Source organism: Mesoplodon mirus, assembly GCF_964341445.2.
Source record: "Mesoplodon mirus genome assembly, chromosome: 12".
NCBI classification, from domain to species: Eukaryota; Metazoa; Chordata; class Mammalia; order Artiodactyla; family Ziphiidae; genus Mesoplodon; species Mesoplodon mirus.
In genome coordinates this window covers 22,490,808-22,503,428 of record NC_138988.1, presented here as the reverse complement: position 1 = coordinate 22,503,428, position 12,621 = coordinate 22,490,808, and the positions used below count along the sequence as shown (strand labels likewise).

General features: G+C 38.7%; 1 long non-coding RNA gene across 1 annotated transcript in view; it reads left to right on the top strand.

Moving 5' to 3' along the window:
- Positions 1-11,683, top strand: part of LOC309813837 — a 150,788-nt gene extending 139,105 nt beyond the window's left edge. The window contains exon 3 of the long non-coding RNA XR_014295548.1: positions 11,527-11,683. This is a non-coding gene — a long non-coding RNA (uncharacterized lncRNA). The remainder of the gene's footprint in view (positions 1-11,526) is intronic.
- Positions 11,684-12,621: the final 938 nt, after the last annotated feature.

The following is a 12,621-nucleotide window of genomic DNA, read 5'->3' as shown; positions in this document are numbered from 1 at the left end:
GGTTCAGTCTTGGAAGGTTGTGCTTTTCTAAGAATTTGTCCACTTCTTCCAGGTTGTCCATTTTATGGGCATATAGTTGCTTGTAGTAATCTCTCATGATCCTTTGTATTTCTGCAGTGTCAGTTGTTACTTCTCCATTTTCTAATTCTATTGATTTGAGTCTTCTCACTTTTTTTCTTGATGAGTCTGGCTAATGGTTTATCAATTTTGTTTATCTTCTCAAAGAACCAGCTTTTAGTTTTATTGATCTTTGCTATTGTTTCCTTCATTTCTTTTTCATTTATTTCTCATCTAATCTTTATGATTTCTTTTCTTCTGCTAACTTTGGGTTTTTTTTGTTCTTCCTTCTCTAATTGCTTTAGGTGTACAGTTAGGTTGTTTATTTGAAATGTTTCTTGTTTCTTAAGGTAGGATTGTATTGCTATAAACTTCCCTCTTAGAACTGCTTTTGCTGCATCCCATAGGTTTTGGGTTGTTTTCATTGTCATTTGTTTCTAGGTAGTTTTTTAGTTCCTCTTTGATTTCTTCAGTGATCTCTTGGTTATAAAGTAGTGTATTGTTTAGCCTCCATGTGTTTGTATTTTTTACATATTTTTCCCTGTAATTGATATCTAGTCTCATAGCATTGTGGTTGGAAAAGATACTTTATATGATTTCAATTTTCTTAAATTTACCAAGGCTTGATTTGTGACCCAAGATATGATCTCTCCTGGAGAATGTTCCATGAGCACTTGAGAAGAAAGTGTATTTTGTTGTTTTTGGATGGAATGTCCTATAAATATCAATTAAGTCCATCTTGTTTAGTGCATCATTTAAAGCTTGTGTTTTCCTATTTATTTTCATTTTGGATGATCTGCCCATTGGTGAAAGTGGGGTGTTAAAGTCCCCTACTATGATTGTGTTACTGTTGATTTCCCCTTTTATGGCTGTTAGCATTTGCCTTATGTATTGAGGTGCTCCTATGTTGGGGCATAAATATTTACCATTGTTATATCTTTTTCCTGGATTGATCCCTTGATCATTATGTAGTGTCATTCTTTGTCTCTTGTAATAGTCTTTATGTTAAACTCTATTTTGTCTGATATGAGAATTGCTACTCCAGCTTTCTTTTGATTTCCATTTGCATGGAATATCTTTTTCCAGCTCCTCAGTCTGTATGTTTCCCTAGGTCTGAAGTGGGTCTCTTGTATACAGCATATGTACGGCTCCTGTTTTTGTATCCATTCAGCCAGTCTATGTCTTTTGGTTGGAGCATTTAATCCATTTACATTTAAGTTAATTATCAATATGGATGTTCCTATTACCATTTTCTTAACTATTTGGGGTTTGTTATTGTGGGTCTTTTCCTTCTCTTGTGTTTCCTGCCTAGAGAAGTTCCTTTAGCATTTGTTGTAAAGCTGGTTTGGTGGTGCTGAATTCTCTTAGCTTTTGCTTGTCTAGAAAGGTTTTAATTTCTCCGTTGAGTCTGAATGAGATCCTTGTTGGGAAGAGTAATCTTGGTTGTAGGTTTTTCCCTTTCATCACTTTAAGTATGTCCTGCCCCTCCCTTCTGGCTTGCAGAGTTTCTGCTGAAAGATCAGCTGTTAACCTTATCGGGATTCCCTTGTATATTGTTTGTTGTTTTTCCCTTGCTGCTTTTAATATTTTTTCTTGTATTTAATTTTTGATAGTTTGATTAATATGTCTTGGCGTGTTTCTCCTTGAATTTATTCTGTATGGGACTCTCTGTGCTTCTTGGACTTGATTAACTATTTCCTTTCTCATATTAGGGAAGTTTTCAACTATAATCTCTTCATATATTTTCTCAGTCCCTTTCTTTTTCTCTTTTTCTGGGACCCCTATAATTCGAATGTTGGTGTGCTTAATATTGTCCCACAGGTCTCTGAGACTGTCCTCAGTTCTTTTCATTCTTTCTTTATTCTGCTCTGCAGTAGTTACTTCAACTATTTTGTCTTCCAGGTCACTTATCCGTTCTTCTGCCTCAGTTATTCTGCTATTGATTCCTTCTAGAGAATTTTTAATTTCAGTTATTGTGTTGTTCATCATTGTTTGTTTTTCTGTAGTTCTTCTAGGTCCTTGTTAAATGTTTCTTGTATTTTCTGCATTCTATTTCCAAGATTTTGCACCATCTTTACTAACATTACTATGAATTCTTTTTCAGGTAGACTGCCTATTTCCTCTTAATTTGTATGGACTGGTGAGTTTTCACCTTGCTCCTTCATCTGCTGTGTGTTTCTCTGTGTCCTTATTTTGCTTAACTTACTGTGTTTGGGGTCTCCTTTTCACAGGTTGAGGGTTCATAGTTCCTGTTGTTTTTGGTGTCTGCCCACAGTGGCTAAGGTTGTTTCAGTGGGTTGTGTAGGCTTCCTGGTGGAGGGGATGAGTGCGTGTGCTCTGGTGGATGAGGCTGGATCTTTTCTTTCTGGTGGGCAAGTCCTCTTCTGGTGGTGTGTTTTGGAGTGTTTGTGGCCTTATTATGATTTTAGGCAGCCTCTCTGCTAATGGGTGGGGTTGTGTTCCTGTCTTGCCAGTTGTTTGTCATAGGGTGTCCAGCAGTGTAGCTTGCTGGTCATTGAGTAGAGCTGGGTCTTGGCGTTGAGATGGAGATCTCTTGGAGATTTTTGCTGTTTGATATTACGTGGAGCTGGGAGGTCTCTGGTGGACCAACGTCCTGAACTCGGCTCTCCAGAGGCACAGCCCTGACACCTGGCTGGAAAACCAAGATCCTGTCATCCACATGGCTCAGAATAAAAGTGAGAAAGAGAAAGAAAGAAAGAAAGAAAGAAAGAAAGAAAGAAAGAAAGAGGAAAAGAAAGGGAGAAAAATTAAATTAAAAAGTTATTAAAATAAAAAAATGAAAAAACAATTATTAAAAATAAAAAAATTAAAAGTAATAAAAAAAGAAACAAAGAATGAAAGAAGAGAGCAACCAAACCAAAAAACAAATCCACCAATGATAAGAGGCGCTAAAAAGTATATTAAAAAAAAAACAACGGGCAGACAGAACTCGAGGACAAATGGTAAAAGCAAAGCTATATAGACAAAATTACTCACAGAAGCATTCACATACACACTCACAAAAAGATAAAAAGGGAAAAAATATATATATAGTTGCTCCCAAGTCCATATCCTCAATTTGGGATGATTTGTTGTCTATTCAGGTGTTCCACAGATGCAGGGTACATCCAGTTGATTGTGGAGATTTAATCTGATGCTCCTGAGGCTGCTGGGAGAAATTTCCCTTTCTCTTCTTTGTTCTCACAGTTCCCGGGGTTCAGCTTTGGATTTGGACTCGCCTCTGCGTGTAGGTCGCCTGAGGGCGTTTGCTCCCGCCCACACAGGACGGGGTTAAAGGAGCAGCTGCTTCGGGGGCTCCGCCTCACTCAGGCCGGGGAAGGGCGGGGAGGGAGGGGCACGGATGCGGGGCAAGCCTGCGGCGGCAGAGGCCAGCGTGACGTTGCAGCAGCCTGAGGCGCGCCGTGCGTTCTCCCCCGGAAGTTGTCCTGCATCACGTGATCCTGGCCGTGGCGGGCTGCACAGGCCCCCGGGAGGGGAGGTGTGGGTAGTGACCTGTGCCCGCACACAGGCCTCTTGGTGGCGGCAGCAGCAGCCTTAGCGTCTCATGCCCGTCTCTGTGGTCCGCGCTGATAGCCGCGGCTGGAGCTCCTTTAAGCGGTGCTCTTAATCTCCTCTCTTCGCGCGCCAGGAAACAAAGAGGCAAGAAAAAGTCTCTCGTCTCTTGGGCAGCTCCAGACCTTTTCCCTGGACTCCCTCCCCGCCAGCTGTGGCGCACTAGTCCCTTCAGGCTGTGTTCACGCCGCCAACCCCGGTCCTCTCCCTGCACTCCGACCGAAGCCCGAGCCTCAGCTCCCAGCCCCCACCCGACCCGGCGGGAGAGCAGACGAGCCTCTCGGGCTGTTGAGTGTTGGTCGGCCCCAATCCTCCGTGCGGGAATCTCTCTGCTTTGCCCTCCGTATCCCTGTTGCTGCGCTCTCCTTCGCGGCTCCGAAGCTTTCCCCCCTCCGCCACCCACAGTCTCCGCCCGTGAAGGGGCTCCTAGTGTGTGGAAACCTTTCCTGCCTCACGGCTCCCTCCCACTGGTGCAGGTCCTGTCCCTATTCTTTTGTCTCTGTTTATTCTTTTTTCTTTTGCCCTACCCAGGTACGTGGGGACTTTCTTGCCTTTTGGGAGGTCTGAGGTCTTCTGCTAGTGTTCATTCTTTAGGAGTTGTTCCACATGTAGATGTATTTCTGATGTATTTGTGGTGAGGAAGGTGATCTCCGTGTCTTACTCTTCCGCCATCTTGAAGGTCTCCCCACGGGGCTACTCTTTGTTGCAGTGCACAGGCTTCTCATGGCGTTGGCTTCACTTGTTGCAGAGCATGTGCTCTAGGCGTGTGGGCTTCAGTAGTTGTGGCATACTGGCTTCAGTAGCTGTGGCTCGTGGGCTCTAGAGCGCAGACTCAGTAGTTGTGGGTAGTTGTGGCACACGGGCTTAATTGCTCCACAGCATGTGGGATCCTCCCGGACAAGGGCTCGATCCTATGTCCCGTGCATTGGCAGGTGGATTCTCAACCACTGCGCCACCAGGGAAGTCTGCAGACTTCAAAAATTTTTGTCCTACTGATGGGAGTGAAAACGGTGAGGTATCATTTTCTCATTTACTAGAGAATGGCTATCTTTTTATGTGGTTATTGACCATTATGAAGGAGATTGTTCAAATCTTTTGCCCATTTTTCTATTGGGATGTTTATCCTTTTCTTATTAATTCATAGAACTTTAAAAAATGTATTGGATGCTCATATTTTGTCAAGTAGATGTACTGAAAATGGCTTTTCCACTTTGTAGTTATCATTTTATCTATGGCTTTTATTAATCAGTATAGCATGGGCTAATCGGGAGTAACAAATAAACCTTGAACCTCAGTGGATAACTAAGGCTGATGCTAGTCGATGGTCCCCTCTTGAAGCTGTGCCTTAGAAAACACATGGCAAAGGAAGGAAAGCTGAGGACTCTGTAGGTTATTTCTAAGTGCAAGGCCTGGAAGTGGCTTCTGTCACTCCTGTCCAAATTGCATCTCATCATTCGGCCCCAAAGGAGGCTGGGAAGTGTAGAATACTCCCACACTGATATTTGGGAGTACTCAAGTCTCTACCACATGGTGTTTTAAATGAACAGATGCTCTTAATTTTAATGTAATTGAACTCAACTCTCTTTGTGGTTTCTACTTCTGTCGTATTTAAGAAATCTATCTCCACTACAGATCAGCTCCAGAAAAAATGGAGAATTCCTTGGACAGAATGGTGAAGATTTTTTTTATATTGCCTTCTAAAATTGTTATACTGTTGCTGTTCACATTTAGGTCTTTAATTCCTATGGAATTGTCTTGCTTTAGTTAGGAGTCAGTTTTGTTTCAGAACTATTTATAGAAAAATCCCTGTTTCCCACTAGTCTGTCAATCGAACTTCCATAGGTGTGTGGATATATTTCTGAGTTCTCCACTCAGTTCCACCAGTCTATTCATCTGTCCCTGGACCAATACCACTTTATCTTAAATATTAGATTTTTATAACTCTTAATACCTGGTAAGGCAAATATCTTCTCTATATATTTCCTGTTATGGGATGTTTTGACTATTTTTGTTCTTTGTTCTCTGTTTAAATCATATAATTTTTTGCCAAATTTCAAAGTAAAAACTATTCAGATTGAATATATGGATCAATCTGGGGAGAAGCAATATTTTTATAATACTGAGTCTTCCCGTCTATGAACCATGGTACATCTTTACATTTATTTAGCTCTTTTTAAACATGTTTCCATAGAGTTTCACAGGTTTTTGATACTGTTAAGGTCTTGTGCAACTTTGGTTAGATTCATTTGTTGGTACTATTGCAAATGCTATCTTTTAAAGGTGTACATATTTCAACTGTCTATCCTTTATGGAAACTTAATTTTTTTTTTTTGTATATGTGTGCACTTCTTAATTTTTAGATATTTCCTCCTGGCTTTCATCCAGAAACAAGGTTTAGATGGCTAATTTTATTTTCTATTCCTGAGAGGTACAGTTTTATTTCTAGTTTGCCTGCTGACAGTGTAATTTTCTAGCTCAGGTTAATGTGTGGAATCTCCTAGTAGGCTTCCCACTCTGAGAGATTTTTCTTATGTCTTCACTCTCTGTGAGGCCATGAAAAGTGAAGTTCAGAGCTTTCTGGGTTCAGAAGTTGCCCTTGGGGTAAAGGTGAGCTCTGGTCCTCTTCTTACCATGTTGGACTCTTGTTTTCCCCTAACTTTAGGTCTCTGGAGAATTCTTACCTTCTTGCGAATTTGTCAAAGCAGTAAAATAGATATGCATATTTTTATTTACTTTTACTTACTTTTAGTCGAGAGTCAGATTATTTAGTCTACCATGTTGCCAGAAACTGAAATTGAGATACAGGCACTAACACATATATATTATTAAACACCTTCAGAAATACCTATAATAATTCTAAAAATATTACTCTATAATTATTTTTAAAGGCTTGATTTAAATGACTTAGTTCAATTGCTATTTTGCTGTCTAGAATTACAAATCTTGATAGCAAAATATTGTCACTCTACCTTCTTTAACTGGTTACTTTTTTCCCCCCCTCATTTTTTTTTCTTACTTGGCTGTTAAGTCAATAAAGTTCTCTTAGGCTTGTGTTCAACAAAGTTGTCTTATCCTTCTTGTTAGGTGGATTGACATTTTAAAAAATTCCACTCAGCCTCCTAACACTATGGCCAATATTTTACACTCTAAGTCGGTGAGAGTTGATGGTAAACTTGCTAGATCTTGCAAAGTCAAGTTGTCTCTGATATAAACTTTCTTCCCTTTCTTGACAATTACTCAACAAATGGCTATTGAGTTTCCACCACAAATCTGTTACGTGATAATGGCAAGCTTGTTCTGATAGCCATGGGGTGTTAAACCAGATTTTCCCGAGTGAGAATCTGATTAAACATCTTCTGTGATAATGCTAACTCTGCCCCTTCTTTCAAAGATTCCCTACAGCAATTTCTCAGAGAGACTGGAGGATATAGTTAATTGCTTTTTCATATTTCTCCTCTGTGATGGTAAAGCCAACACATAAAACAGAAATAATAATTTAAGCCCTAAAGAAACCTCTGGCAATTCAGTCAAGAAAAATTCAAAATTATTAATTCATTTTAGTGCATTATCATTATAATTAACATTAAAATACTTAAAGCAATATCTCAATGTATTAACTTCCTTTTTCTTGAGAAGTGAACATTGGCCCACAAGGTATCATATGTGGGTGTATAATCTCATCAGTAGAGATCTGTTGTAAATCTTGTTCTATAACTTCAAAAAATCTGATAAATATGTCTCATGAAGTAAGTATTTGCTCAGATCATTAAAACACTGCCCTTTTGAGTGGTCGATAAAGTTAACTGACACGTTTTCTTAAATACTTTAAATGTCATTAAAAATACTTATGTTTTAAAATAACTGATCTCTGCTGTTGAAAAAGAAAATAGAGATAAGGAGATAGAAAAAAAATCCATTGTTTCATTTCTCAGAAATAACCACTATAACATTTTCAAAAAGTTTTATTACAAAATAATTTCAAATTTACAGAAAGTTTGTAAGAATAATACAGAGGACTTCTATGTACCCCTCATCTAGATTTTATATATATATATATTTCTATATCCTGCATATATAAAAATCTATTATTTTATATATATATATAAATGTATCTATATTTACTGTGTTTTTCTGAATCATTTTCTGATATATTTCCTAAGAGCAAGGACATTCCATTACATAACTTCAACTCTATGATGAAATTTGGGAAGTTTAGCATTAATACAAAATCCTGATTTAAAATGCAATCCGTATTCAGATTTTGTCATTTTTTTCAATAATGTTCAGTATAACAATTTTCCCGTGATCCAGGGTTCAATCAAGAATCATATATAGAATTTAATGGACCTGACTCTTTGGTTTCTTTTAATCTGGAACATTTCCTCAGCCTTTCTTTACCTTTTATGACATTGACATTTTTGTGGAGAAGAGGCCAGTTGATTTCTAGAATGAGTCTCAATTTGTCTGATATTCCTTAAGTTTGAAAGGGCTTTGAAAGAGTTGTATAAACTCACTGTCAGCCCTGCCTCCCCTTCTCTCTTGAAATCCTAATTTACTCTGACTTTCGTCCCTACCATTCTTCCAAGATTGCTTTTATTCAGGTCATCAGTGATCTTCATGTCACAAAAGTCAATGGTCTTTTCTCAGTCCTCCTCTTATTCAACCTTTGAGCAGAATTTGATAGAATTTATCTCATCCTCCTCTTTGAGGATATCATACTTTTGCCACTAGGCTTCCTTCACATAGCTCTTTCCTTTATCTCTTTGCTCAGTGGTCCCTTCATCTAAGTTTTGCTGGACTCTCTTAAGCTTTCATTCCCTAAATGACAAAATAATATATGGCTCAGTCCTCAGACCTCTTTGCCTTCTACACTTATTTTCAAGGTAGTTTCACCTAACTAGAAAATGGATTTAAATACCAGTCTAAATCTATAAAACCAGGCTGGAATTCACTCTTGAGCTCTAGATCATGCATCCAACTTTCTACCTCCCATTTGGAGCTCCTATAAGCATCTCAAACTTAATATGTCCATTACCAATTTCTTGATAATTTTTTGAAAGCCTGACAGTCTTTTCACTCAGAATAAAAGTCAAACTCCCTGATCAGCTCAGTGCTTTGTGACCGCCGGGAGGGTGGGAGGGAGGGAGACGCAAGAGGAAAGGGATATGGGAATAGATGTATATATATAACTGATTCACTTTGTTATAAAGCAGAAACTAAAAAAAAAAAAAAAAAAAAAGTCAAACTCCATTAGAGGGCATTACATAACATGGATTCCCATTAATTTGCTTATCTCGTCTCCTACCTTCTCTCCTTTTACTTACTCTATCCTGCCACACCAAGTACACTTGTACCTTGAGACCTTTACACTTGCTGTTCCCTCTGCCTGGAATCCTCTTCCTCCAGAAACCTACATGACTTATTGTCTTATTTCAGGTTTCTGGGGAAATAATTTCTCATCAGAGAGGTGTTTCTTAAACACCTTAAATAATATTGAAATGTTCCCTGCACCAGCCATATCACTCTTTATTCAGTATTCCTGTTTTACTTCTCTTTGTTCCACTTATTGTTATCTTAAATAGAGCTTTTTCTCTCTATCCCTCCCCTAGTAGAATGCTAACTCCACCTGCATAGACATTTTGCTTTGTTTACTCTTATACATACAGCTCTTAGAATAGTCATTAACTCATGGTAGGCATTCAGGAAACATCTGTGAGGTGAATGAATATCCTTTCAGATCTTTTCTATACCTAGAAGTGTCTATTTAAAAATTATTTGGATAATGCTCTCTCTATGGTTCTGTCAATTGCTTCTTACTTAGTATTATGTCCTGAACATCTTTCTACGTCACCAAAAATAGATCTAAATCATTTTCCATAGCCTTAGAATATTCCATTATGTAGAGGTGGCATAGGTGATATATTCAAACTCAACTGATGGACAGTTGGATTGTTTTCAATTTTTTGCTATATCAAACAATGCTGCAACTAATAACCTTATGTTGAAGTCTTTTGTAATGCAATTTGTCAAACAACTATTGAGTATCTGCTTTATGCAGTTCACTGGTCTGAGCAATGGGATGGGAAAGCAGAGACAAATGTGACATGGTTTCTGCATTCAGCGAGCTCATGACCTACTCAGAGAGACAGATGATGATAAATAAGGATGATATATTTTAGAGAATTATGAGTACTGCAAGACCAGTAAAGAAGTACAATGTACTAGTGGAATTCAGGGATAGGAACTACCAGAGATAAAGAAAGAGGCAGAAAGACTTTCTGGAAGGTCTATATAGTTAAATTGGGCTTTGGTAAATGTTTCATTCAATTGACAGAGGGGCTGGGGAGGAGAGAGTGCCACAGTCAGAGGATGGTGGGAACTATCCTTGGATAAGTTAACTTTCTAATTTGGCTAGAACAGAAGATGGGTGAGTGATAAGGCCAGAAATGTAGGTTGAGGCAGGAGCATATGGCAGATAAAAAATCATTGTCAAGTCAAAGGACCCAGGGATAGAAAATATTATAGAAATGGATCCACTTGACTTACCTATCAGATTTTTCATTTTGGGGAAAACAATTTTCCTGGACTGTCCCGGCCTGTGAGAATTCAGATTCATTATTTCTATGTATTCTGGTATTTGAAGAGAAACTGAAATATTTGTCTTTTTAAAAGATAAAATTTCCTGACTTTTAACTGCTGGCCATCAACTCATATTTTTTCACAACCTCTTTTTGTGAACCACAGAACAAAATAACAACAATAATAAAACTCCCAATTCACTCACTCCTAATGGGCCATATGTATCCTGCGAGTCCCCAGTTTGTAAACTCTGCCCTGAATAGACACTGTCTACTAATATGGTGAATTTCAATCTTTTGGACCTTGAACCACAGCAAGAAATTCCATTCTACATTGCGACCTAATACACACACACATAAACATAGATAAATGAAGCTAAACTTTCAGAAAACAATACTCAATCCTAACAATTTACTTAACTGAAAGGAAAGCACTCTGATCTAGTCTACTTCGATCTATTCTATTCTATTCTAAAAGGAAATGTTTGTCTTGACCTACTAAATTAACTTCAGGACTCACAATGGTTTCAAAACTTATTAAAAACACTGTCCTGACTATGATAATTCTTTTGCCCTCTAAATCTGTGTTATCTTGTAATATCGCTTAAGAATTGCCTTCTCAGTTGCTTAGAATTTAGGGAGCCAACTAGAACATAAATAGCTCTGGGCAGGAGCTGCTCTTTTCTCTTAGACCCACAGGCTCAGCAAATGTAACATATATTTGACTCTTGGATGCTGGGACTTGGGCCTTTGTGGGTCTCCACAAATCGGCTTTTATATTCTGAGTCCCAGGAGCTGTGGATCTGTAACCCTATTATTTAGCTGGAGGAGATGGTCAATGGATATCACTTAAGAAGCTGTTTGTGACTAACTCAGCCAGCTCCCCTCCAACAGTGTATCTATGAACCTCAGCATGAGAGTGAGATCCTCTTGACCTCAAGGTCAAATTGACTCAGCTGACCACTCCTCCAGCTCCTCCCTCAACGCCTGTCCAGGTCCCGATTGGTAGATTCACTATGAAGGACGAGTCATAAAGGACCCTACTATTTTAAGCTTCATGTGATCAGTACCCTTCCCGGTTACTAAGAAACACAAATGATTTTAGTTACCTTGAAATTAAATGTAGCCTAGAACACATCAATATTTGTCAGGTCATATTGCAAATGAGCTACTGTATTCATAATGGATGTGTCACCGTCATAAATATGACACAAGGGCATTTTCAAAAAGATGATTATCCACTCTGATGGGAGAGAAATACAAGCTTAAATTAACATTCTCACCACCTCCTTGTCTTTCTTTGCTTTGCATTATTTAGGGTTCTCTGGTGACTCGATTGAAGTCCTCCCTGCCCCCCAAAACCTGCAGCGTACAGAGCTTTTGGAATATACACCACCCTGATATCAAAGGAAGGAGCCCTGTTGGAGGAATTGACATTTCCCCTCTCATCTCTGGGTTAATGGAAAGACCCGTATTCAAAGGTACCTTTGTCTCAGTGGGAACACCACAAGACATCTTTTGTTTTGATTTATATTGGTTGCAGGTACATGCTGGATCAAAGCACATGAGAATGGGAGAAAGAAGCCAGATGCAGAGTTGATCCAGGGGAAAAACTGAACTATAGGACATTTTACTTCTTTGTTTAGCAAGCTGTATAATAACTGGCCAACATTTATTATTTATTATTATATTATTTATATTTATATTTTTAAATCTATTATAGCATTTATTATTTATTCTTATTATTTATTATTGAGCATTCATCATACACAAGACCAGTGGTCCCCAACCCTCCTGTTCATTCAAATCTCTTGAGGGGCTTTTTAAAACTATAGTTGTCCTGGCGTCACCCCCAAAGGCTCTGGTTTAATTAGTCATGGCTGGGGCCCAGGCAGTGGCACTTTTTAACAACTCTAAGGTGATTCTAATGTGCAGCCAGGGTGGAGAACCACTGTGTTAGATACTATTTAAAAACTTTTAAATTATTAGCTCTTTCAGTACTCATAGTAAGTCTATAAGGTTGCCATTATTATCATTATCCTCAATTTTCAAATGAGAAAATAGAATTAAAGAGAGTTAAGCATCATTCCTATGAGTGTACAGGCCAGTAGGGGTGGAATCCAAATCTGTCCAGGTATTTGGATTCCAAAATGCAAAGCAAGTTTAATGCAAAGATCAAGGGCAAGAGAAACACTTTCTGCCAGGTGTTTGGGGCAAGAGTCATAAAAAGATGACTCCAAAGGAAGACGAAAAGGTGAAGTAGAAAGTTTAAAGCATCTGCAAGCCTGGCTTCATGGGTGTGCAACCTGTACATGGGCTCAGAAGGGTCCCATACTTGGTTTAATGCTCTGTGTTGCTGTCTTGGAATTCTTAATACATTTTGAACAAGAAGCCCTACATTTTCATTTTGCAC